The sequence below is a fragment of the Muscardinus avellanarius genome (assembly GCF_963383645.1).
Source record: "Muscardinus avellanarius genome assembly, chromosome: 2".
Classification (NCBI taxonomy): Eukaryota; Metazoa; Chordata; class Mammalia; order Rodentia; family Gliridae; genus Muscardinus; species Muscardinus avellanarius.
Genome location: NC_137787.1, coordinates 173748190 through 173769141, shown reverse-complemented (window position 1 = coordinate 173769141; position 20952 = coordinate 173748190).

Sequence of the window (20952 nt, the reverse complement as noted above, 5' to 3'; positions counted from 1 at the left end):
CTCCTGTCTCAGATCCCCAAGTATTTTCTTTCTTGTTTGTCTCCTCCACTAAAGAACTTTACTCTTTAGAATAGCCAAATCATGGCATCCATTTATTTGACATTGTGAAAGAATCTCATCTCACTCAAAAATAATGGTCCTGTCTTCCTAAAGACCTGCAGGTCCCCACGATCCTACCTTGGATATCTCTTTCATCTTATCTCATACCGCTCCCCTTCTTACGGATTGCCCTTGCTGGGCAGTATACACACCAATCATGCTCTCTCCTCAGAGACTTTACATTTATTGCTTCCTCTTCCTGGAGTGTTTCTGGAATGTTCTGTGAGATATACACAGAGATTATTTTCTGAGGGTTTTTTTTTTTAACTCTCTACTTAAATATCAAGCTAACAGGCTTTCTATAAAGACCCTGTCTTAAAAACACAAAACCAGCCCCTCCTGACATCTAATCTCTTCCTGTTTTTTATAGTAACCATCTCCACTTGATGTATTTCATGTTCATTTTTGTCATCTTTTTATAGCTTTTTTGCATCCCCTGGGATTAAGTTTGCTGAGAGCAGAGATAATATTTGTTCCATGCTAGATCCTCAGCACTGAAAGCAAGGGCCAGCACAGGAGTAGGTGCCTGAGAAATGCATTTAGTGAATACAAAATGAATGAAAAGATGTGCATTGCCTGTTTTTTTTATTTTTATTTTTTGAAGATTTAAAGAAGTTTATTAAAAGACAGAAATACAGAAAATAGAAATACAGCCCCATGCCAAAATGGCATGGGGGGTTGACACGAAATTAATATACCCCCTATTTTTTATTTTAAATGTTCCTTATGAAATTTAAAAACACATACAAATTAGAGGGTATTGTTTTAAGCACCCTTGTTTATTCCCTAGTAAATTTCAACAATTACTATCTGGTCAATTCTCTTTTATTCTTCCTACCTTTCTTCCCCTCTATCCATGTCCTACCAGACATTTTAAAGACAAACCACAGCAATCATTTCATCTGAAAACTATATGTATATTTTTAATTGTCCACCAAAAGTTTATGCAATTTATACTCACAGTGAGCAGTATTTAAAATATTTACTTTCCTGCCCTCCACGCATACAAGTAAACAGGATCATATGAAAATAAAGTTTGCCAACTTATTTGGTAGTAAAAATTATTCCAGTTATTTTTTAATTAAAAAGAACAAGAAAGAAAAAAAGTTCTTAAGAGTACAAGACAATGTTCTTATCTTTATCTTTGTACCTCTCACAATTCCAAGGAGATAATAGTCAAAAAATTATTAAATTATACCCTACTTTCTTTTTTAAATGTTTATTTTATACAACTATGCACATTACCATGTTTAACAGCAAGATCCAAGCTTTGTCTTAATTCTCTCAGCACATACTACTACAGGAACCTAAGAAACCGCCATCATTTAAAACACAGATCCTTTTTTTAAATTTTAACTGGGTGAAAAAAGAACCTGGAGACAACAAAGAAATCGCTGAGAAAGAAATAAGTTGCATGTTCCTAGCCAGTATCTTTTTTAAGTAGTCACCTTGGTAGATAACTATATATTGAAATAACACACACACACACACACACACACACACACACACACACACACACACTTTAAATTCCAGGCTGTTCCGTCTTCGATGGCATCTTCCAGTTCTGGAAGTGGGAAGCCAGTCCAGGTGCCTCTGGGCCTCTGGGCTGCAGCAGCGGAGCTGGGAGACAGATTGCATCCTGGCAGGCCCCGGGTGGGTCTGTGTGGGGAAGGTTCAGGTTGGTCGTTCTGGCAGCCACACAGACCGGCTCTGTGACTCTCTCTGGAGAAAGCCTTCTGTTCTCCTAAGTGTTAGCATATTCAGCATCTAGCCACATGGAATAGGATGGGGAAGGATTTGGAAAAGAACATGTGAAGACAAATGGGGATATTTAAAAAGCAGAAAAGAAAATCTAGTGCTCAGAACAGCATTCTTTAACTTAGTATAGCTATAAATTTTTCTCTCTTGTTGATTTCCTGTCTTGGAAAGAACCCATTAATGAAAAAAGAAAGAAAGAAAGAAAGAAAGAAAAAGCACAGGCTGGGAGCTCAACTGTGACTTTTTTTCATGGCAAATCTGGTACCATTCATATCTGTGAAATGTGAAAGGAAGATTTGAAAACCTCTTTTTGTCATTTTACCAAAAAGCTGGAGCAACCTATTTAAACGACACAGAAATACATTTGAAATCTGGGTGGAGATTGAGGAAGTGCTTTTCTTGTCTTTCCTTCCGAAGCTCTAGAAGCTTCTTGGAGCACAAAGCTTGTCAATCCATCAACACATATACCTCCATTTTTTTTCCAGGTGAAATATCTGTCTAATGGCTGAACCTCCGGTTAGATTGGAACGGGGGAAAATCCTCATTATATTTTGCTTGAGACCTATCCATCTAGGTTTCTGGGGGATGAGGGATATATTTCCTTCCTCATTGAAGGGTACAAAAGCAAATCCATATTCCATGAAGATGTTCACTTGACTGTAGATTTGGCCCACTTCTCTAACGGGTTAGTTGAAGGAAAGGGCAGAGTGAAGAGTTGCAGGAAATGAGGATGTCTCAGGCTGGCCCTTCCCGCAGACCCTGGGAGGGCTCCTGGGTCTCCAAGCAGCTTCTCCACACATCTATGGCTCTTGCATTCCAGTTATGAGCATCAGACCCAAGAAGACAGGGCTTTCCCAGAGTATCACAGAAGCCCTCAGAGCCATCCAAAGTTCACAAATGCTCCTTCTAGGGTACCTGTCCAGGGACTGCTGGAAACATAAGCCTGAATAATGCCAGAAATGGCAGGCAAAGGCTGCCCCTTTTCCTTTGAGAAAAAGAAACAAGCTGCAGCAGTGTCTCGTTTAATCAATTATTTGGGAGAAAACTCTTTCAACAATCAAGTCCGTGTTTTAAAATATGCAAATATTTTTGAAAATAAATTTTATGATAAGGCATTATCTTTTGTCCCTTGGTCTCTTCTTTCAATCTTTCCCCTTCTTTGGTGTCCATCTCTCCCCAGCCCACTACAGTTCTCCTGAACGTGCTCTTAGGACATTGTCTTAGTCAATATTCTCACCGATATATCCAACAGGCCTGACCATACAACTTAGAGGAAGAAAGATTTATTTGCTCACGGTTTCATGGATATTCCAGGATAAGTCCATGGGAGGCAGGGATTTTCTTAGGGAATGGCAATAGGAAGCAGAGGGGGAGAGAGCAAGGCTCTTCTCTCACATCATGGAGGTTTAAAGCTAAGAGAGCAAGAAAGTAAGAATATTCAAAACCACAAGCACAATTCCTGAGGCCACAGCCCCACGAACCCACCTCCAGCCATACCCACTGGCCCAGGATACCACCCAGTTATCTACTGATGAGATTACAACCCTCATAACTTAACTATATCAACTCTGAGCTCTTCAGGAGATATTCAATATCTGACTGTAACAGACATTCCTCTAATAAAATGAATGACTTAAAATCAGCTATGCAGAGAAAACTTTGGTTTTTTGGCAAAGTTGCAGGGTATCACTCTAAACAATAGCAGCTAAAGGGGGAGGGATTGTTTTGCAGTCTACTGAATTAAAGTTTTTGCCTCCTATAAAGAAAACCTTTGATGTTCAGATATAAGCAAATAGGTAGAATATATATATATATATATATATATATATATATATATATATATTCAGGAACATGAGGCCATTCCTTCATGGCTTCTTAGTGGTACGATGAAGGAAAGAATTAGCTTAGGATAACACTCACGTGCCTGTGGGAGCTTCCTCTGGCCTGTCTAAATGTCCTCCTTCTGGCATGTTTGAGCTTGACTGGGCTCCAATCCACACTCTCACTCCTTTCAACCTCACTATCTTCAATATAGCTGCCTCCCACCTTCCAAAGGCCCAAATTTAATTTGTTTCTCCTACTATTTCAGTATTACTAACCTTGTCATCTCACATGCAGTGGTAGAATTTTTTATAACGTAAGAACATGGCTCATACAAATAAACATTGAGCATGTTCAAAATGTATTCAGTGCATTAACCAATGAGGGAACTGACACATGTGAGGTTATTTTTTTATATTACCAAAAGCAGTTTTATTTTACTTTTATTTTTATTTTTTATTGGTTCATTGTAGTCATACATCTTAATGGAGTACAAGATGGTAGAGGCATACATACACACACCACTCATTTAGCCCTTCCCAATTCCCACCCCATTCCCTCCTTCCTTTTCATGCTTGGCTTAGTGGTTGACTTTGAATGTATAAAACTATGGGATATGTACACAATGGAATTTTGCTCAACCATAAAGAAGAACAAAATTATGCTATTTGCAGGAAAATAAGATATCATTTTAAGTGAGATTAGTCAGTCACAAAAATTGCAAAGTTATTTTTAAAAAAAGTTTTCTGAGGAACTATTTATAAACAATTACTAATAGTAATAATAGAATAAGATTGCTAGTTGAAACACAAAATTAGTTAACGTTCTACAAAGCAATAAGCCATTATTTATCTTTTCTACTAAACAGTAATTATTTATATCTCTATTAAGCAAAAAATGATAAGTATACATATGACTCCACAGTGTCTTGAAACTAATTGATAGCAAATGGCAAAGTCAAATAGTGGTATACTGGTCCATAAAATTGAATAATTTGGGAATAAGCCTAAAATGTAATATTGAAAATTATGCAGCCATTGTCTAGGTCTTATTTGTGGGTTTCAGGTTGTGTGTGTGTGTGTATGTGTGTGTGTGTGTGTTTCTCCAGAGGCATTCTACCTCCGAACCATGCCTCCAGCCCTTTTTAAATTTTTATTTTGAAGCAGAGTCTCATCGAGTTGCTGAAATTTTCATTAAGTTGCTGAGCCTGGTTTTGAACCTATAATCTTCCTGTGTCAGCTTCAAGTACCAGGATTACAGGGGTGCACCACTATGCCCAGTTCAGATCATTTTTCTTTACAGCAGGAATGCAAGTCCTCCTGCCCTGTTATTATGTCAATCCAGTTTAGAAAGCTTCTGACTATTTCAGAGGCATCATTAGAATACAGTTGTTACTACTTGAGGACACTATGTGTACATTTTTGGTACTCAGGTGCTTTCATAAAGAAACCACTTTTATCTGAAAACACTTTATTCATGCTGGTCCATCACACAGGCCCTGGGACTAATCAGCTGGGAGCCGCTGGGGAAGAACTTTAAGACTGCAAAGCTGAGTTATCAGGAACCATGCCTCTAATAGATTACGGCAAGCTAGAGGATGGAGACCTGATTTAAAAATTGGGATCAAGGAACATGCAGGGTGGGAATTCAGAAAGCAAAGCTTGAGGCTAGAGCAAGTCAGATGTGAATAGCTAAGGTTTTCAAGAGCCCACAGGCCTCTCAGGCCAGGATGGAAACGGTAGGCAGAGAGACAGGCCAAAGCACTCAAGAACGCATCAAGGGCATGATTCCCAGGGAGCGTTGATCTCAGACTATACTTGATATACTTGATATTTTCCATCTACTCACACTGGAAAGGTTGCTTTACCCTGGAACAGAGGGCTTCGGCCTGGGGTCAAATGTTGTCCAGCTATGGAGTGTGTGTGTGTGTGTGTGTGTGTGTGTGTGTGTGTGTGTGGTGTGTGGTGTGTGTGTGTTACTGGGCATTGAACCCAGGTATGTTCTACCACTGACCTACACTCCCAACCCTTTTATTCATGAATTTATTTATTTATTTATTTATTTATTTATTTATTTATTTATTTTGGTGGTACTATGGTTCCTGGAAACCCTTCTACATCTGGGCTACACTCCCAGACCTATTTTTATACTTTTTTATTTGGAAACAGGGTCTCTTAAGCCAGAGCCCGCGGCTGGCTTCGACCCTGCGCGATCCTCCTGTCTCTGCCTCCCATGCGCAGGGATTACAAGTGTGTGCCACCACGCCCAGCATTTATTTACATTTTGAAACACGGCCTTAATAAGTTACCACACACTGGCATTGAACTTAGAATCCTTTTGTCTCAGTCTCCCAAATACTGGGATTGTAATAATTCACCACTGTGTGAGGCTCTATGTAGAATTATCTACCAGTTTGATTGTTTAAAACTAGAGATCATTTTTGCCAGTAGAAAAAAAAGACATAGAAAAATAATATTTCCATATTAATATAGCGCTAGCCAAATGGCTTATTAGTCTCTCGAACTAAATTGTCTGTAAAAGAGAAAATGGAAATAGGGCTAGCTGTTTCCAGAAATTGATTTCTGAATCATTTCCAAGTTTTTATTTCTTTGCTTTGGATCCCATTGATATATCTCCCGGAAGTTAGAGAAAGCCTAATCCCTATTTTTGCATGAATAAAACACTTTTGCATAGATTAAGTGAAGGCAATTTGAAAACTAATCATCAAAGTTATTCAGCATAGGAAGTTAACATGAGGAGCAGAGATCATCTGGAGGGACAACACAGAATAGAACCATTTTTCTCTAAGAATGACATCCCATGCACCATGCCTTAGGGTTGACCCTGTCATCTTTATTCTCTTCATATCGCTCAGATGATGCAGGCTCTAAAACAAGCAAGGCCAATCCATGCATCTCTCTTGAGAATTTGGGAATGGGGTTCAGATATGCATATTCAGGCATTCTCAGAGTCATTTACTCCCATTTTGTTGTCTAACATGGTAGCAACTAGTCACAAGTGGCCATTTAAATATTAAATTGATTAAAATTTAAAATTCAGGTCCTTAACCCCTCCAGCTATATTTCTCATGCTCACTAGCCATTTACAACTAGTGGCTTAGCATGCTGAACAGAGCAAACACAGAATATTTCTATCACTGTAGAAATTGGTTAAATGGTTTTGCTCTATCACATGCTAGAAGAAGCAGAGAGGCCTGTATACAGAGACAGGGTAAAAAAGTAGATGCACAGAAAGAGGTAGAACCGAGAGACCAAGATGCCTTTATTTTCTAGGTTTTGTTCTTGTCTCTAGTATGATTCAACTTTTTTTTCCTTTAAAACTTATATGTGTGTTTACCGCTACAATAAATTCTCCTTTCTCACTTAAAATAGTTTGCTTAAAATTTTTTTACATGCAACCCAAAGATGCAAGACATACAAAAATGACAGCAGGATAAGAGAAGTTGAATTATTTTAGCCCTCCCAGTCTTATTTTTCAAACATACTGTGGTACTGAATAGTACTGGATAGTTTTGCTATTTTTTCATTGCTCTTGCCTACATACAGTATGTGTCTTGAACATTCTAGTGGTGAGAATTGCGAAACCTACTGAGCAGAGGTATTAATTTTTAACTAAATGTATAAGAGTCATCTCTAGCTTCGTTTACATGCCTACGGGTATGGGTCGGGTAGATACAGAACTACCTAGAGGGTGGCTTATTTATTTCCTCTCTCCAAAAACGTGTTAAATAAACTGCCTTGCATGCAATCCAGATGCACCATAAATCCCAATCATCTTGGGAAAAGAATGCCAAGAACTGAGCTTACATGACTTAGTAACTGCCACAGAAAGATTTTATTTTCACTTGCTATCTCTCGCTAAAACTTTGTGTAGGGAAAGCAGCATCCTGGACTCTGCTGACATAGCTTTAGGACTCTCAGGCTTGCAAAGCAAGACCAATCCTGACCTCAGGCAAAGAGAAAACCTTTGATCTTTACCAGCCACTGTAGCTGCCTGAGATTATCACAAATGCTAAACAGCGGAGAAAGCACGCCTGAAGCGATACTAACTCCACTACCTGCCATGTGCAATGATCCGTTACCGGGAAGGGGGTGCTGTGCAAAGTGATTAAAGCCTATGGGTGGCGGGGAGAGGAATGTGTATCAGAGGGAGAAATGATCTGCCACCTGAAACTCTGCTATCCCAGGGAAGTGGACAACCTTCATTGTATGGTGGTAGGTGAATGTTTGATAGTTTAAGAGTAGAATCCAGAAATATCAAGGAAAGAAGAACTGAAATTAGGAAGTAAGTCAGAGACATGAGAAATATCTGACTGGGGGGAGGAGAGGAAATATTAGGCTAGATTTGATGAGAGATATAGTCCAAGGAGAGAAAACTAACAAATCCAGTGAAGATGTGACCCCGAAAAGACCGTAAGGATGAGAAGTGTTTCATACAGGCAGGAAAGTTGTTTCATGTGAGATGCTCAATGTAAAATATTCATTTCAACTTCTCCTCTATAAGAGTTTTATATCACTGCCCTTTCGAATAACAAAGCTCCCTCTCATAAAGGGACATGAGCTAGCCTGGCACATTCAAGAGAGGGGGCCAAAAACAAATCTCTCAGTTAAGAGGGTAGTCTACATAATTCTCACAATCAGTGCCTGACTTTTATTAATAAAATAGTGACCTCAAGTAAGCTTTGTGAAACTATTTAAATCTGATAGAAAATTATATTTCAACCATCTACAATTGAAACTTCAAATGTTTGCCCAACCAAATTGGTTGTTACTCAAATTTAATGTGAAGTGACCAGAAAGCAAAAGGGGTGATTAAAAAAAAAAAACAATAGTTATAACAACCACAGCAATAAAGCTTTCGATCACTATTCATTATATTCTTGATACTATATTGATCTATCTGCCTATGTAATCCATCAAATTCTTACAACAGCCTTAAGTAATATTGTCTCTGTGTCTTACAGATGGTATAAGTAAGGTTGAACTCTAAGTAATAGATGCAGAATTCACATCCAGGTATTCTACTCACAGCTGATGTAATGAACAGATGGCACATATAAATTGCACATTGGAGAGCTTAATAAATGTACAAAGAAGGTATAAAGAACCCACAAAATACTTTCAGGGTTAACTCATTACTATTGTCACTCCAAAGGAGCAGGGGAAGTGGGGAGTATCATTAAGGATATGAAAACATCTTCAAGAAGCTATAACTTTCACTCCAGGACATAGCTAGTAGATGGTGACCACAGAGAGAAAGCTGGTTGGATTCAGAACCCTGACCACACATGCACACTTCTCTCTTTCTTTTGGTGTTCTGCTTACCACCACTGTTAAAAGTCAACTGGAAGTCAATGATTTTTATGAGCAGATTTCTTAGGGTTTTTGAGTTTCACATCTGGGCTAATGGGTGGAGCTCAGAAACTGAGAATTTAGAATCTTAGAAATTAGACTTCTATAAGACACCAAGGACATGGAATTCTTATATCAGCTCAGATTTCCCCAGACTATGGAATTAAGGGTTTAATGCTGTTCTATGCAGATATCAAGAGTAAGAAAGTCCCCATATAATGTCTGGTTTGCATAGAGGTCAAGAGTTCACGTAGGTCTAAAGCTACCTATATAGTTTGTTGAGCTTGCCATTGTTTTGAGATATGCATACAGTCTGTTTTGCTATACAGTTATTGTGTGTGTGTGTGTGTGTGTGTGTGTGTGTGTGTGTGGTGTGGTACAGGGGGTGGAACTCAGGGGCTTTCTACCTCCGGGTTATACACCCAGACCCATTTTATACTTTATTTGGAAACAGGGTCTCACTAAGTTGCTGAAAGCCTCACTAAGTAGCTGAGACTGGATTAGAACCTGTGCTATCCTCCTGTTTCAGCTTCCCAAAGGCGGGGATGACAAGCATGCGCCACCACACCCGGCTTACAGTTAATTTTTTAAAAAATTGTTCCAATTAGTTGTTATAATAGAGAGTAATTTAGATATAACAGAAATTTCTCATATTTTGTCTGAGGAAAATTGGAGTGAAGGAAGAAAACTGCACCTAGGATGGAAACACAACACATGTAAACACACACACACACACACACACACACACACACACACACACCATCTCAGTTAATTCTGTGTGTGGTATTCCTATTCACACCTTACATTATAGTGTTTTATCCAATTTCATAATTTTACCTGTTGTAGCACAGTGATTCTTAGGAAAGTATATGATACATTCAAGGTAAACTAAGTATACATATCCCCTATAGACCAAAGTCTTAGCTCAACAATTGGGCTCTAGCTAGTGCACAGAGTTTTCCCGGATTGTCCCAATAGCCTTAGAAAAGCACACTATTTACAGCTACTCCATAATACTCTGAGGGGCTTTCTACTTTTTCTTACTGAGGAAAAGTAGGATGTGTCTGAGCCCTCCCTAAAAGATCATGTGGTAAACTCTGAGAAAAACACTAGAGCACTTTCCCAACCAGCAAGATGATAAGATAGACTTGGTCTCTTCTCTATGGTCTCAGCCTCCTATCAAACTGTGAACTACTGCAGTAGTGAAGTTCTTAGAGTCCTTGAGAATTGAAGAAAATTCTAATAATGTACCTATTTTTTCAGAAAGTGAGGTATGTTGAATTTTAAGAATTATCGTTCATTCTGATAAATTTTATGTGAAACGATTATTTTTATATAATTTTTTCTTAATGCCCTTCCTTGCCGAAAGAAAAGCAAGTTTGAAAGTCTGTACCCAAATTTTAAAAAATTAAATAGATTGCAAAATCCCCAAATCTAAGAATTACTTATCCAGATTTGTATTTCTGGTTTGCCAACCCTTCAAGGGATATGCTACTTTTCGTGTGTGTGTGTGTGTGTGTGTGTGTGTGTGTGTGTGTGTGTGTGTGTATTTGTAGTGCTGGGGATTGAAGCCAGGGGCATTCTACCTCTGAACTACACTCTCAGCTCTATTTTTATTTTTTACTTGGAAACAGGCTCTCCCCAAGTTGCTGAGGCTGTCCACAAACCTGAGATCCTCCTGCCTCAACCTCCTAAGTACTGGGATTACAGGTGTTTACCACCACTCCTGGTTCCTCTACTCTGTTCTTGATGGTGGCATTTTGACAGATGTGTCATCAAAACAGCAGGCCCTACAATTGCCCCTGAAAAGACAACCCAGACCCCCTCAGGTCTTCTCTTGAAATACCCAAGAGTTTTAACATGCCCAAAGTTAACTTTCTGTATTGCATCACTTTGCAAATTCAAATAGTATAGGGACATCTATCTGTCAACTGTGGATAGTAAAGAGACCAAATACATAGTATTCAAGTGCTGTGTCTACCCCCATGACCTTCTACACTGGCCCAGAAAATAAGGAAATGAAACCGACATAAAAAATAGGGAAATGTCTCAGGACGGAGTGGGGAAGCCAGAGAGAATGAGATGAGATTTAAAAAGGGACCAGTATCAGAAGCCATGGTAAGGCTATTTCATTCTTATGTGCGGTTGTGAAGAGGATGACGCCTTCTGAAATGGAAATGTGGCACACGCCTGTCATCCCAGTACTTGGGAGGCTCAGACAGGAGAATCACAGGTTCACAGCCAGCCTCAGTAACTTAGCAAGATCCTGTTTCAGAAAAAAAAAAAAAAAAAGGCTGAGGATGTAGTTCAGAGGTAAAAAATGCCTGGGTTCAATCCTCTGTACCAAAACAAAACAAAAACAAAAAACCCACATCTATTTCATGTCTTTCTCTGAGCCATATATTTCTTAGAGTATGAATATACTTATAACCTGTCCTCAAGGAAGTGAAAATATGTGATGGCGAAAAACAGCAACAAAGGAGAAGAAGAAAAAGTAAATACTGGAAGAGAATGTACTAGTTAAGTACATTTAATGTACTTTAATGTAGTAAGGACAAAATAAATTAAATTAAAAAAAAAACAGGCATGGTGGCACACGCTTATAATCCCAGTATTTGGGAGGCTGAAACAGCAGGATTGTGGGTTCACAGCCAGCCTCAGCTACTTAGTAAAACCCTCCACAACTTCATGAGACCCTGTCTCAAAATAAAGAATAAAAGCCGGGCATGGTGGTAAATGCTTGTAATCCCTGCTCTTGGGAGACAGAGACAGGAGGATTGCGTAGTTTTGAAGCCAGACTCGCTAGCTTAAGAGACCCTGTTTCCAAATAATATATATATAATAGGAGGTCTGGGAGTGTAGCCTGGAGGTAGAAGGGTTTCCAGGAACCCCAGTACCACCAAAAAAGAAGAAAGAAAGGAAAGAAAGGAAAAAAAGGAAAGAAAGAAAGAAAGAAAGAAAGAAAGAAAGAAAGAAAGAAAGAAAGAAAGAAAGAAAGGAAGAAAGGAAGGAAGGATAGGGCTAGTGTATAACTTAGGTATAAACTTTGCCCTGGGTTCAATCCCCAGTACAAGAAAGAGAAAGAAGGAAGGAAGGAAGAAAGGAAGGAAGGAAGGAAGGAAGGAAGGAAGGAAGGAAAGAAAGAAAGAAAGAAAGAAAGAAAGAAAGGGAGAAAGAAATTGGGGATAATTCATTTCAGGAATTCAGGAGGTAGAGAACGATTATTATAAAGATGGTACCCATGGAGAAGCAGCAAAGAACCCCATATCACTTAAAGAAATACCCAGCCTGCTGGATGGGGGCAGAGAGGTTGAGAGAGGAAATGGAGTGGGATAGTGTGATCCAACTAGATTCTGGAAGAATTTGGATACAAGGCAAAAATGTAAGCATCGCCTCCCCTTTGGTTAGTTCCTTTTAGTACATTCTCCTCTTCCTAGTTCCAACCTCTCTCCCTAATTTCACTAACTTTACTCCTAATTTTAAAGAAAAGCAAAATATACAAGATTCGCAGCTCTGTGAACAAGCACCCAGAGCCCATGGACACATCTATCTTGTCATACACATGCTGACTGAGGGCAGTGTTCTCCGGAGGGCCTGCAGGGCTGCTGGGGTACAAGGATCTCGAGACATCTTTAGTCAGGTGAACATGACAGAATTTACATTGTCTTAGCAACTCCTGGATTCCTATTCTCTTTAACCTGCTGAACCATAAATCAAATCTGGGAAGGGAATTCAGGTCATGTGAAGAAATGATCATTATGAAATACATTTTTACTCAGTATTTTGAGAGATTATATTCCTTACATCATGCCTTCAATAAATTACAAGGCTACTAATCATTAACTAATACTTAGCTTTAGTTTTACTTGTGGAATTTTGATGTGACTTTCTGGGCATCTTGGAGCCCATATAATCCAAAGGGGTCGTGAATTGTGAACATCTAGTCTTATTTTCCTCTTTGCTGTCATTTTCGTAATTATTTTCAGTTTTACGGTCTTCAATGTCTAGGATAATTGTCCGATAATTTTCCCCTTCTTCCTGGTACAGTTAAAAGTTCAGTTTGAGTGCACACCATCCCCCTCCCCCTTTAAGGAATAACAAGAATGTTCATGTCTTGTTTTAACAAGTGGATGATCTGCCCCAACTTCAGAGTCAGAGCTTCGCGCTATAAAAAGGAGACCATTATGTTTAACTTTTTGCCCTGTGAGAAAAGCAGGATATGTCAAGCCTCTACTTAAGTTTGTTCTTTTATCCTCCTGAATCCCTCTCGTGAGCTAATTTCTTTCATAGACTCTATAAGCCCCTTAAAGAGCAGCACTGTTCCCTGACAAACACGCAGGCATGCAGTTAATCATTAATTTTGCATGGTGCACACATGCAGTCTGCTGTACTGTACATTGTTTGAGAGACTTCCTCCCATTAGTATAACCGCTGTTGTGTGAGGGTCAGTGGTAGATCTTTATCTAACCTATTATCAGCAGTCCAGACAGAGTCTTAGAACCTCCCTTTAACAAGGCCAAGTTTCAGAGTTCATAAGGCTTAAACCTACATGAATACAGTAGTATTTTTATGGCAAAACAACAGCTGCAGAAGCAGACTGGGCAACACACCCTGGCTGGGTATGTGCAGATACTAGAAACAGGTGTACCTCATGTCTTGTGCACCTTAAAAAAATGACACTCATTTCCCCATCAGCTCCAGTTTTATATAAAGTATGTTTTAAAAGGTGTATAAAGGAATTCAGAAACATTTCAAAAGTGAAATACTAAGGTTTTTTAAAAGGCAATAAAAGTACAACTCAAAATTGTTAAGAGAGAGATTACTTTCACCTTACTGCTGGTGAATATTCTACCTTGTTAAAATCCAAAAAGCCATCCAGCTGCATAATAAAAAAATTACGTTTAAATGGCAATCAAACTAAATTGCACCATCTTTCTTCATTTTCTTAGACTTTGTCTGGGGTTCCAGCTTCATACCGCTTAGGGAAAGTGGAAATTCAGCTTTGCATGAGAAGAGCAAAGGCAGATTTGAACGTGACCCTGTCCAAATAATCTCTTTCAGCCTCGTTTTAGGGTGGTACGCACTCTGGAAAGAGTGAGTCTCCAAGTCCCCGGTGTAGAGGCTACACCTCCCCTGGCCCTGCCCAATAAATGTCAATGTGGTGTGGCTATTTCAACTTTCAAGTAACTTGCATAAGTTTACTTGAAAATTAACACACTGAAGTCATACAGAAGGGGGAAAGCAACGTGTGTTGTTTCCAGACATAATTGAGATTGAACTCTAACCAATTCAGAAACAAGCGTTACTTTCCGTGGCTCTGGAGAAGCCAGCTTCCCTCTGCCAGAAGGGAAGTATTGCAATCGTCAGGAACACAAAGCACCCTGTATGTAGCTCGCAGAGAGAAGCAGCCCTGTCATCCAGGCTGCCCATTCATCTTTGTGTGTCCTTGTGGCAGGGGTGCTGTGGGAAGGAGTTTGCTCTCTCTAAAAGGAGTGGTGGCGCTGGGGTCTACAGGGGCTTTGACACCAGCTGTGTGTGAGGCATTGCTGATGCAGACAGGGCCCAAAGGTCGCTTTCAACCTGCTACATAGTCATCCATCATGCTGGCTTGTGCCCAGGAGCTCGAGCATCTACCTGCCTTAAACAAGGCCTGGCTTCTTCTCAGGATGCATAACAGGCTCAGAAATGGCCCATTGAAGGAATCAGAAAGAATGTCCAGAAATATGATTCAGACCCACCAGAACTTCTGACATGGAGAAACTACCCTTGGAGGCCAGCCACAGTCAGAAGGAAGAGCCAAGATCTGGAGCCGGAGAATACTCAAGTCATGTAAAGGTGGAGTAAAAATAGCGATGCTGCCACCGCTACTGCTTTGTCATTGCAGAAGTCTCACACTTCATGGCTTGTGACTAACTTGAGGTATGGGGGTGACCTCGGTGCTGGCTCACTGGCTTGTGGGTCTCTTGGGTTTCCATTTTCCATAGAGAGGCAGGTCTTTGATATGGTGTAAAAATAAAAAATAACAAATGAACAGAGCAGCTTATAAATTATTTTGTTAATTATAAAGTGGACACTCTGGATCTATGACATTATCAATGGCATCTTTTTTTGTTGCTGTTAAGGAAAATCATGGAAGTTTCCCACAAAGAATTAAAGAGTGCCCAGATTCTATTGGCAAAAGAAAGAATAAAGGCCTACTGTTGAATGTAGTTGTCGAAAACATAATTAATGCAAATTCAAAGGTTTTGAACTCATCCGGCTAGATTGTATAAATGATGATAAAATATTTACAAAATATAAATTGAGGTAGGAAACAAAAGCACGTTCATCTTTCAAAAACAGCAGCAAAAGAGAGATCTTAATGACACGTGACATTCAGTCTTCCTCAGTTTACCTGAAAGAGAGTTATCAGAGCAAGTCAAGTTTCAGAAGACTGAGAGATCAAAAGTTCCAAGTACCATAGCACCAAAGATGTGCCTACTAGACCAATCTGCATTCAAGCCTGGTTGTGCCACTAGGAACTATAACTCAAAATCTTATTTTTTCCTTTATTTATTTTATTTTATTTTCTGTATGTGTAGTACTGGGAATGGAACCCAGAGGTATTATACCCCTGAGCTACACCTCTAGATCTATTTTTTATTTTTCATTTGAAAATAGGGTCTCACTAGGTTTCTGAGAGCCTCACTAAATTGCTGAGGCTATCCTCAAACCTGCGATCCCCCTGTCTCAGCCTCCCAAGTACTAGGATTTCAAGCATGTGCCACCATGCCCGGCTTATCCTCAAACCTGCGATCCCCCTGTCTCAGCCTCCCAAGTACTAGGATTTCAAGCATGTGCCACCATGCCCGGCTTATTTCTTCCATTTTAAATAATCTGTGGGCATGCTGTGTTGATTAAACAAAACCACAGCTGGCTGAAAAGAATTATCAATTGCTAAGTGTAAGCAACAGTCTCAAAACCAGATGAAACAAAAATGGGCAAATTCCTGCTCAGAAACAAAGCAACAACTCAGAACCAAGAAGCTGAGGGGATGCAATGACAAAGAACAAGCTTTAATTTTTAAGAAGCCAGGAAAGTACACACAGCAGGAGACCAAGAAGTGGGCTTAGTGATTAAGACATACTACCATTCAGAATCCTGAGGACAAAGTAAAGAAAATCCACTAGACCCAAGGCCAAACTGTCAGGGTGACACTGCATCATCTCCATCCCAACAGGACAAAAGCGACATGGAGCGACTAACGTGGCGTATGTGGCTTCAGTAACCAGTGAGACAAAAGCAAACGGAGCAACCAGAGAGAGGACAGAGACAGGGAGCATGGCATCGTGGAACACGTTGGTCATTAAAGCAACTTAAGGCCGGGCGTGGTGGCGCACGCTTGTAATCCCCGCGCTTGGGAGGCGGAGACAGGAGGATCGTGCAGGTTCAAAGCCAGCCATGCTGGCTTAAGAGACCCTGTTTCAAAAATATAAAATAGGTCTGGGAGTGTAGCCCAGAGGTAGAAGGGCTTCCAGGAACGCCAGTACCACCAAAAAAATAAATAAATAAAAATATGCGGGAAATGAAAAATCAGGTTCAAAGATGAGAGTTTTGAACTTTGTGCATGAAACGATCTCACTGATGTGCGCCATCTGACAGAGACACTATAGCAGGGCTCAGTGGTGCACACCTGCAATCCCAGTACTTGAGAAGCTGAGACAGGAGAATCACAGGTTCAAGGCCAGTGGTAATTTAGTAAGTCCTTGTCTCAAAGGGGAGGGGAGAATTTAACTCTTTAGGTATATTTTATAATATTCTCATGATTATCAATTGATACTCTGCAGATAAAGCATTCCAATGTTATATCTTTGTATTTGTTTCTATTGCTGTTATAATAAAGTACCACAAACTTACTGGCTTGCATCAACATACATTTATAAATTTCTGGAGGACAGGGGACTCACTGGGCTAAAGTTGAGGTATCAGCAAGGCTGTGTTTTTCTGGAAACTTCTGGAGAGGTGATTCCCTTCCTTTAATACCCTCCAGAGCCACCTCCATCCTTGGCTATTGGTCTTTTCCATCTTCAGACCATCGGTGTGGCTCCAAGTCCCTGTCTCTGTCTTTGCCACTTTCTCCTGACTGTGTTTCTCCTGCCTCGGTCCCCTGCAATGACACTGGACACACTGACATAGTTTAGGATAATATTCCTATTTCAAGATCTTTAACTTAATTTATTAACTTAATGTTTGCTAAATCCCTTTGACCCTATAAGGAAATATATATGCTGATATGGGGGTTTAGACAGTGAGCATCTTCAAATGTCCATTATTCTATGGACCACAATTTTCAATATTAGCTTTTTGGGACAACTTTCAGATTCCTATCTCACCCTTGAACTTCAGAGTCAGTCACACAATAACTTACCCAACATCTCCACATATATTTTTCAAGTGTCTATCAATAGGTGAATGAATAAAGTGTCCTAGATCAGCAAAACATCATAAAATAGTACTCATCAATAAAAGGAGATATATATAATAAATATATAATATATATATAATATATATATATTAGACAAACCTCAAAATTTTTGAAAATTCTGAAGGAAGGAAGACAGGCATAAAAAAGCATATACTAGATGCATTTACATGAGATTTTAGAAAAGTCATTGTAATCTATAGTGACAGGAAGCTTATCAGTAGATGCCTGGCTACAGGATGGAGTAGTAGGCAGAGGCAGGAGGAAAGGATTACCAGGAAAGGGCATGGGGGAATTTGAAAATGCAATGAATATGTTCATAATCTTTATTGCAGTGGTGAATATATATGTCACAGGTACATATATGTCAAATTTTAACTATATATGCACTTTATACATAACTTGTCAGTTATAGCTCAAATTTCTAAAAGCATATTCTTGTCATTACTAAAAAAATATGTATCGTTTTTGAAAATCATGAGGTTATCTTCTCACACATGGGAAGGTATTTAAGTAATTCAAAATCAGAATAACCAAAATTTGCCAAGAATGGAGCACCATTAAGACTGCTGAAATTGTCCTGACTTATTCATTCTCATATTACTCAAAATTACTCAAACTTATTATTTTGCTGTTCCTTTCTTCTTCAGAAAACACAGTCTTCTTCTTTAAAAAAAAATAGGATACTGTAAAGTGAACAAGATTTTTTAAAGCTTTGTGTAGGAAAACTATTATTTTTAAATTACAGTTTTTATGTGATTTATAAAAGTAAATTGTACATTTTGCTTTTCTGAAGTATGACAGAAAAGGCAATCTGCAAAAAGATAGAAATGACGAGCCTTTCCTTACAAGGCACCTAGGAATTCTAAAATACCACCTGTGTCCCGAGAACACAAAGCAAGCCTGTAAGGAAATACAGGGAGCTCTTACATAGCAAGAATGAAGAGCGACTGAAGACCAAAGCATTAGCCATTCAAACCCAAACCGCAGCTACCCACATGGGGCTGCCTTTGTTGATGAAAACTGACTCTAAATTTGAATGACAATTTTTATCGGCAGAAATGTGTCCCAGGGTCTACAAGGAATGGGAATTTGTATGAGCTCCATAGAGTGTCAAGACATGCAAAGAATTATAATCTCAGAAATGGTCAAAAAATAAGAATCCACCCAATAATACAAGCAGACAATAAGGAACCCCATCTGCCTTAGTCTAGACTTAGGTATAAAAATTATCTCCTCTGAGAATTCTTCACCAAAGGACAATAACTTCCATAGATTTAGGAGGTTACATTATCATATTCATGTGGTCTGACAAAGCCCAGAATAAGAAATGAATGCTTAAAAAGGAAACAGTTCAAATAATACTATGGCAGTATATGAAAGTACTGCCATACTGATCTCACTAACATGTACCGGAAGGGAAGAGGGGAAATATGTGGAAGGAAATACACCCAAGAACTTTGTGCATGTGTGTTTGTACCACACTGAGCCTCAGTATGATATATAATTGCAATACACTAATACAATTATTTTTAAAGTGGTTGAAAAATTTTTTTAAAAAACGGCCAAAGACAGTAATAAGCTTTACTTTTGCCCGGTGAAATCAAAAGAGAAATTTATTAATATGAAATATACAGATAAGAAAATCACTCTGACTCAGCAGAAAGGGGAAAGTAGAGAGAAAGAGGCGGCAGAATGAAAAAAATCTAAAATATGTCCAATGGCATTCTTGAAACAAGACAATAGAGATAATGTCAAAGATGCAATAATTCAAGAGAAAGAAATCAATTTTGCAGAACTTATGAACATAAATAATTATATTTTAAAATAACATTTAGTCTCAAGCAGGATAAATACAAATAAATTCACCCCAAATATAGTGCAGTGAAATTTTTTCAAGGCTAGAGACAAACAGTCTTAAAAACAGCCAGGGAGAGATGAGACAATTAGATATAGATACTGGAATTAAGAAGACCAGGACAGAAATATAATGCCCTCCAAATGCTAACATAAAAATAGCAAATCATAAGGAAATAAGGTGATGCTGCACATAACTATAATCTTCAAAAAATGAGACAGTCTAGCTGAGTAAACATTTCAGATCACTGAAAACTGACCCATTAAATACTACCATGGTTTATATTTTGGCTAAAGTGTAAGTGAAATATTTTATAAAATATTGCACCCATTTCTGAGTCAGCATTCAAAGTACAGTAAGTCTATGGTAACTCTTCCTCCAACTGCCAAGTAGTGTGCCAACCTTACAATTTCAAACCACCCAAATAAAGGAGGTTTGGGTTCAGGATAATAAACTGAATATACAAGTTAACTATTTTTGCAAAGTCCCAATGAAATTCCAGCAAAGATAAATAAAAGGGAATAAATGTCTACCAGCACATTCAAGACATGGAAAATCACCCAAACAGAGGAAACATCTCAATCTTATTCTAATTAGCTAGAATGGAGGAGTCCAAGAAGAGGCCAGAAAATATAAAAAACTGTCTTCCACACTTGGAGCATGGGGTGGCGTGTCTAAAAAGTAGGGATAGCAGTGATACGGCAATCAAAACATTGATAAAGGGACTATCTATGTCCCTTTATCTATGAACAGCTGGGCTAGGTCACCCATCCATCTCTCCTCTCCACCTTCAGAACGACGGTAGCAGGAATGTTTGCCCTGGCACAAAACCAGACATGAGTTTACAGAAGAAATTCTATCACTGTGCTGGGCAGTGCTGGTGGGTACCATTCCTTAGGAAGACGGTACCCCTCATCTTGACATCCGGGCTAGGGGGTGCTCTATACTGTTGCTTCTCCCCCTCCCCCAATGGCAAGTCAGTAAAATCAAGAGGGATGTCTTTACAAAGAAAGCCAATTCATTAAATACAGTCACTGGCTGCTTAGTGATGGAGACACATTCTAAGAAATGAATCATGAGGTGACTTCATCATTGTGCTAATACCACAGAATATGCATGCACAAACATAAACGGGGTAAGTCAGTCATTTGACTTGGCCACTTGGTGACATCAAGAGACTTGGTAAACATGAGAAGTGTGGAGCTGCTTCCTGTATAACATGCATACTGCTATACAGTAAGCTGTAAAGGGAGTGCACTTTAAAATAACAATTAAGAATATAGCATGGTAAATATATAAGCCAGTAACATAGCCATTTGTTATCATTATGAAGTATGATGTAGTCTACGTAATTCTATTGCTATACTTTTACTACTGGAAGCACATTATGTTTGTTTATATCATCATCACCACAATGACACAAGTAGTCCATTGTGCCACCGTACCTTGTATGTGTGCACGTATGCGACACGGGATTGCACCCAGGGGAGCTCTGTCACTGAGCTACAATGCTAGCCCTTTTTATTTATTCTGAAACAGGACCTTGCTAAATTGCCTGGGAGGGCCTTGACCTTGCAGTCCCC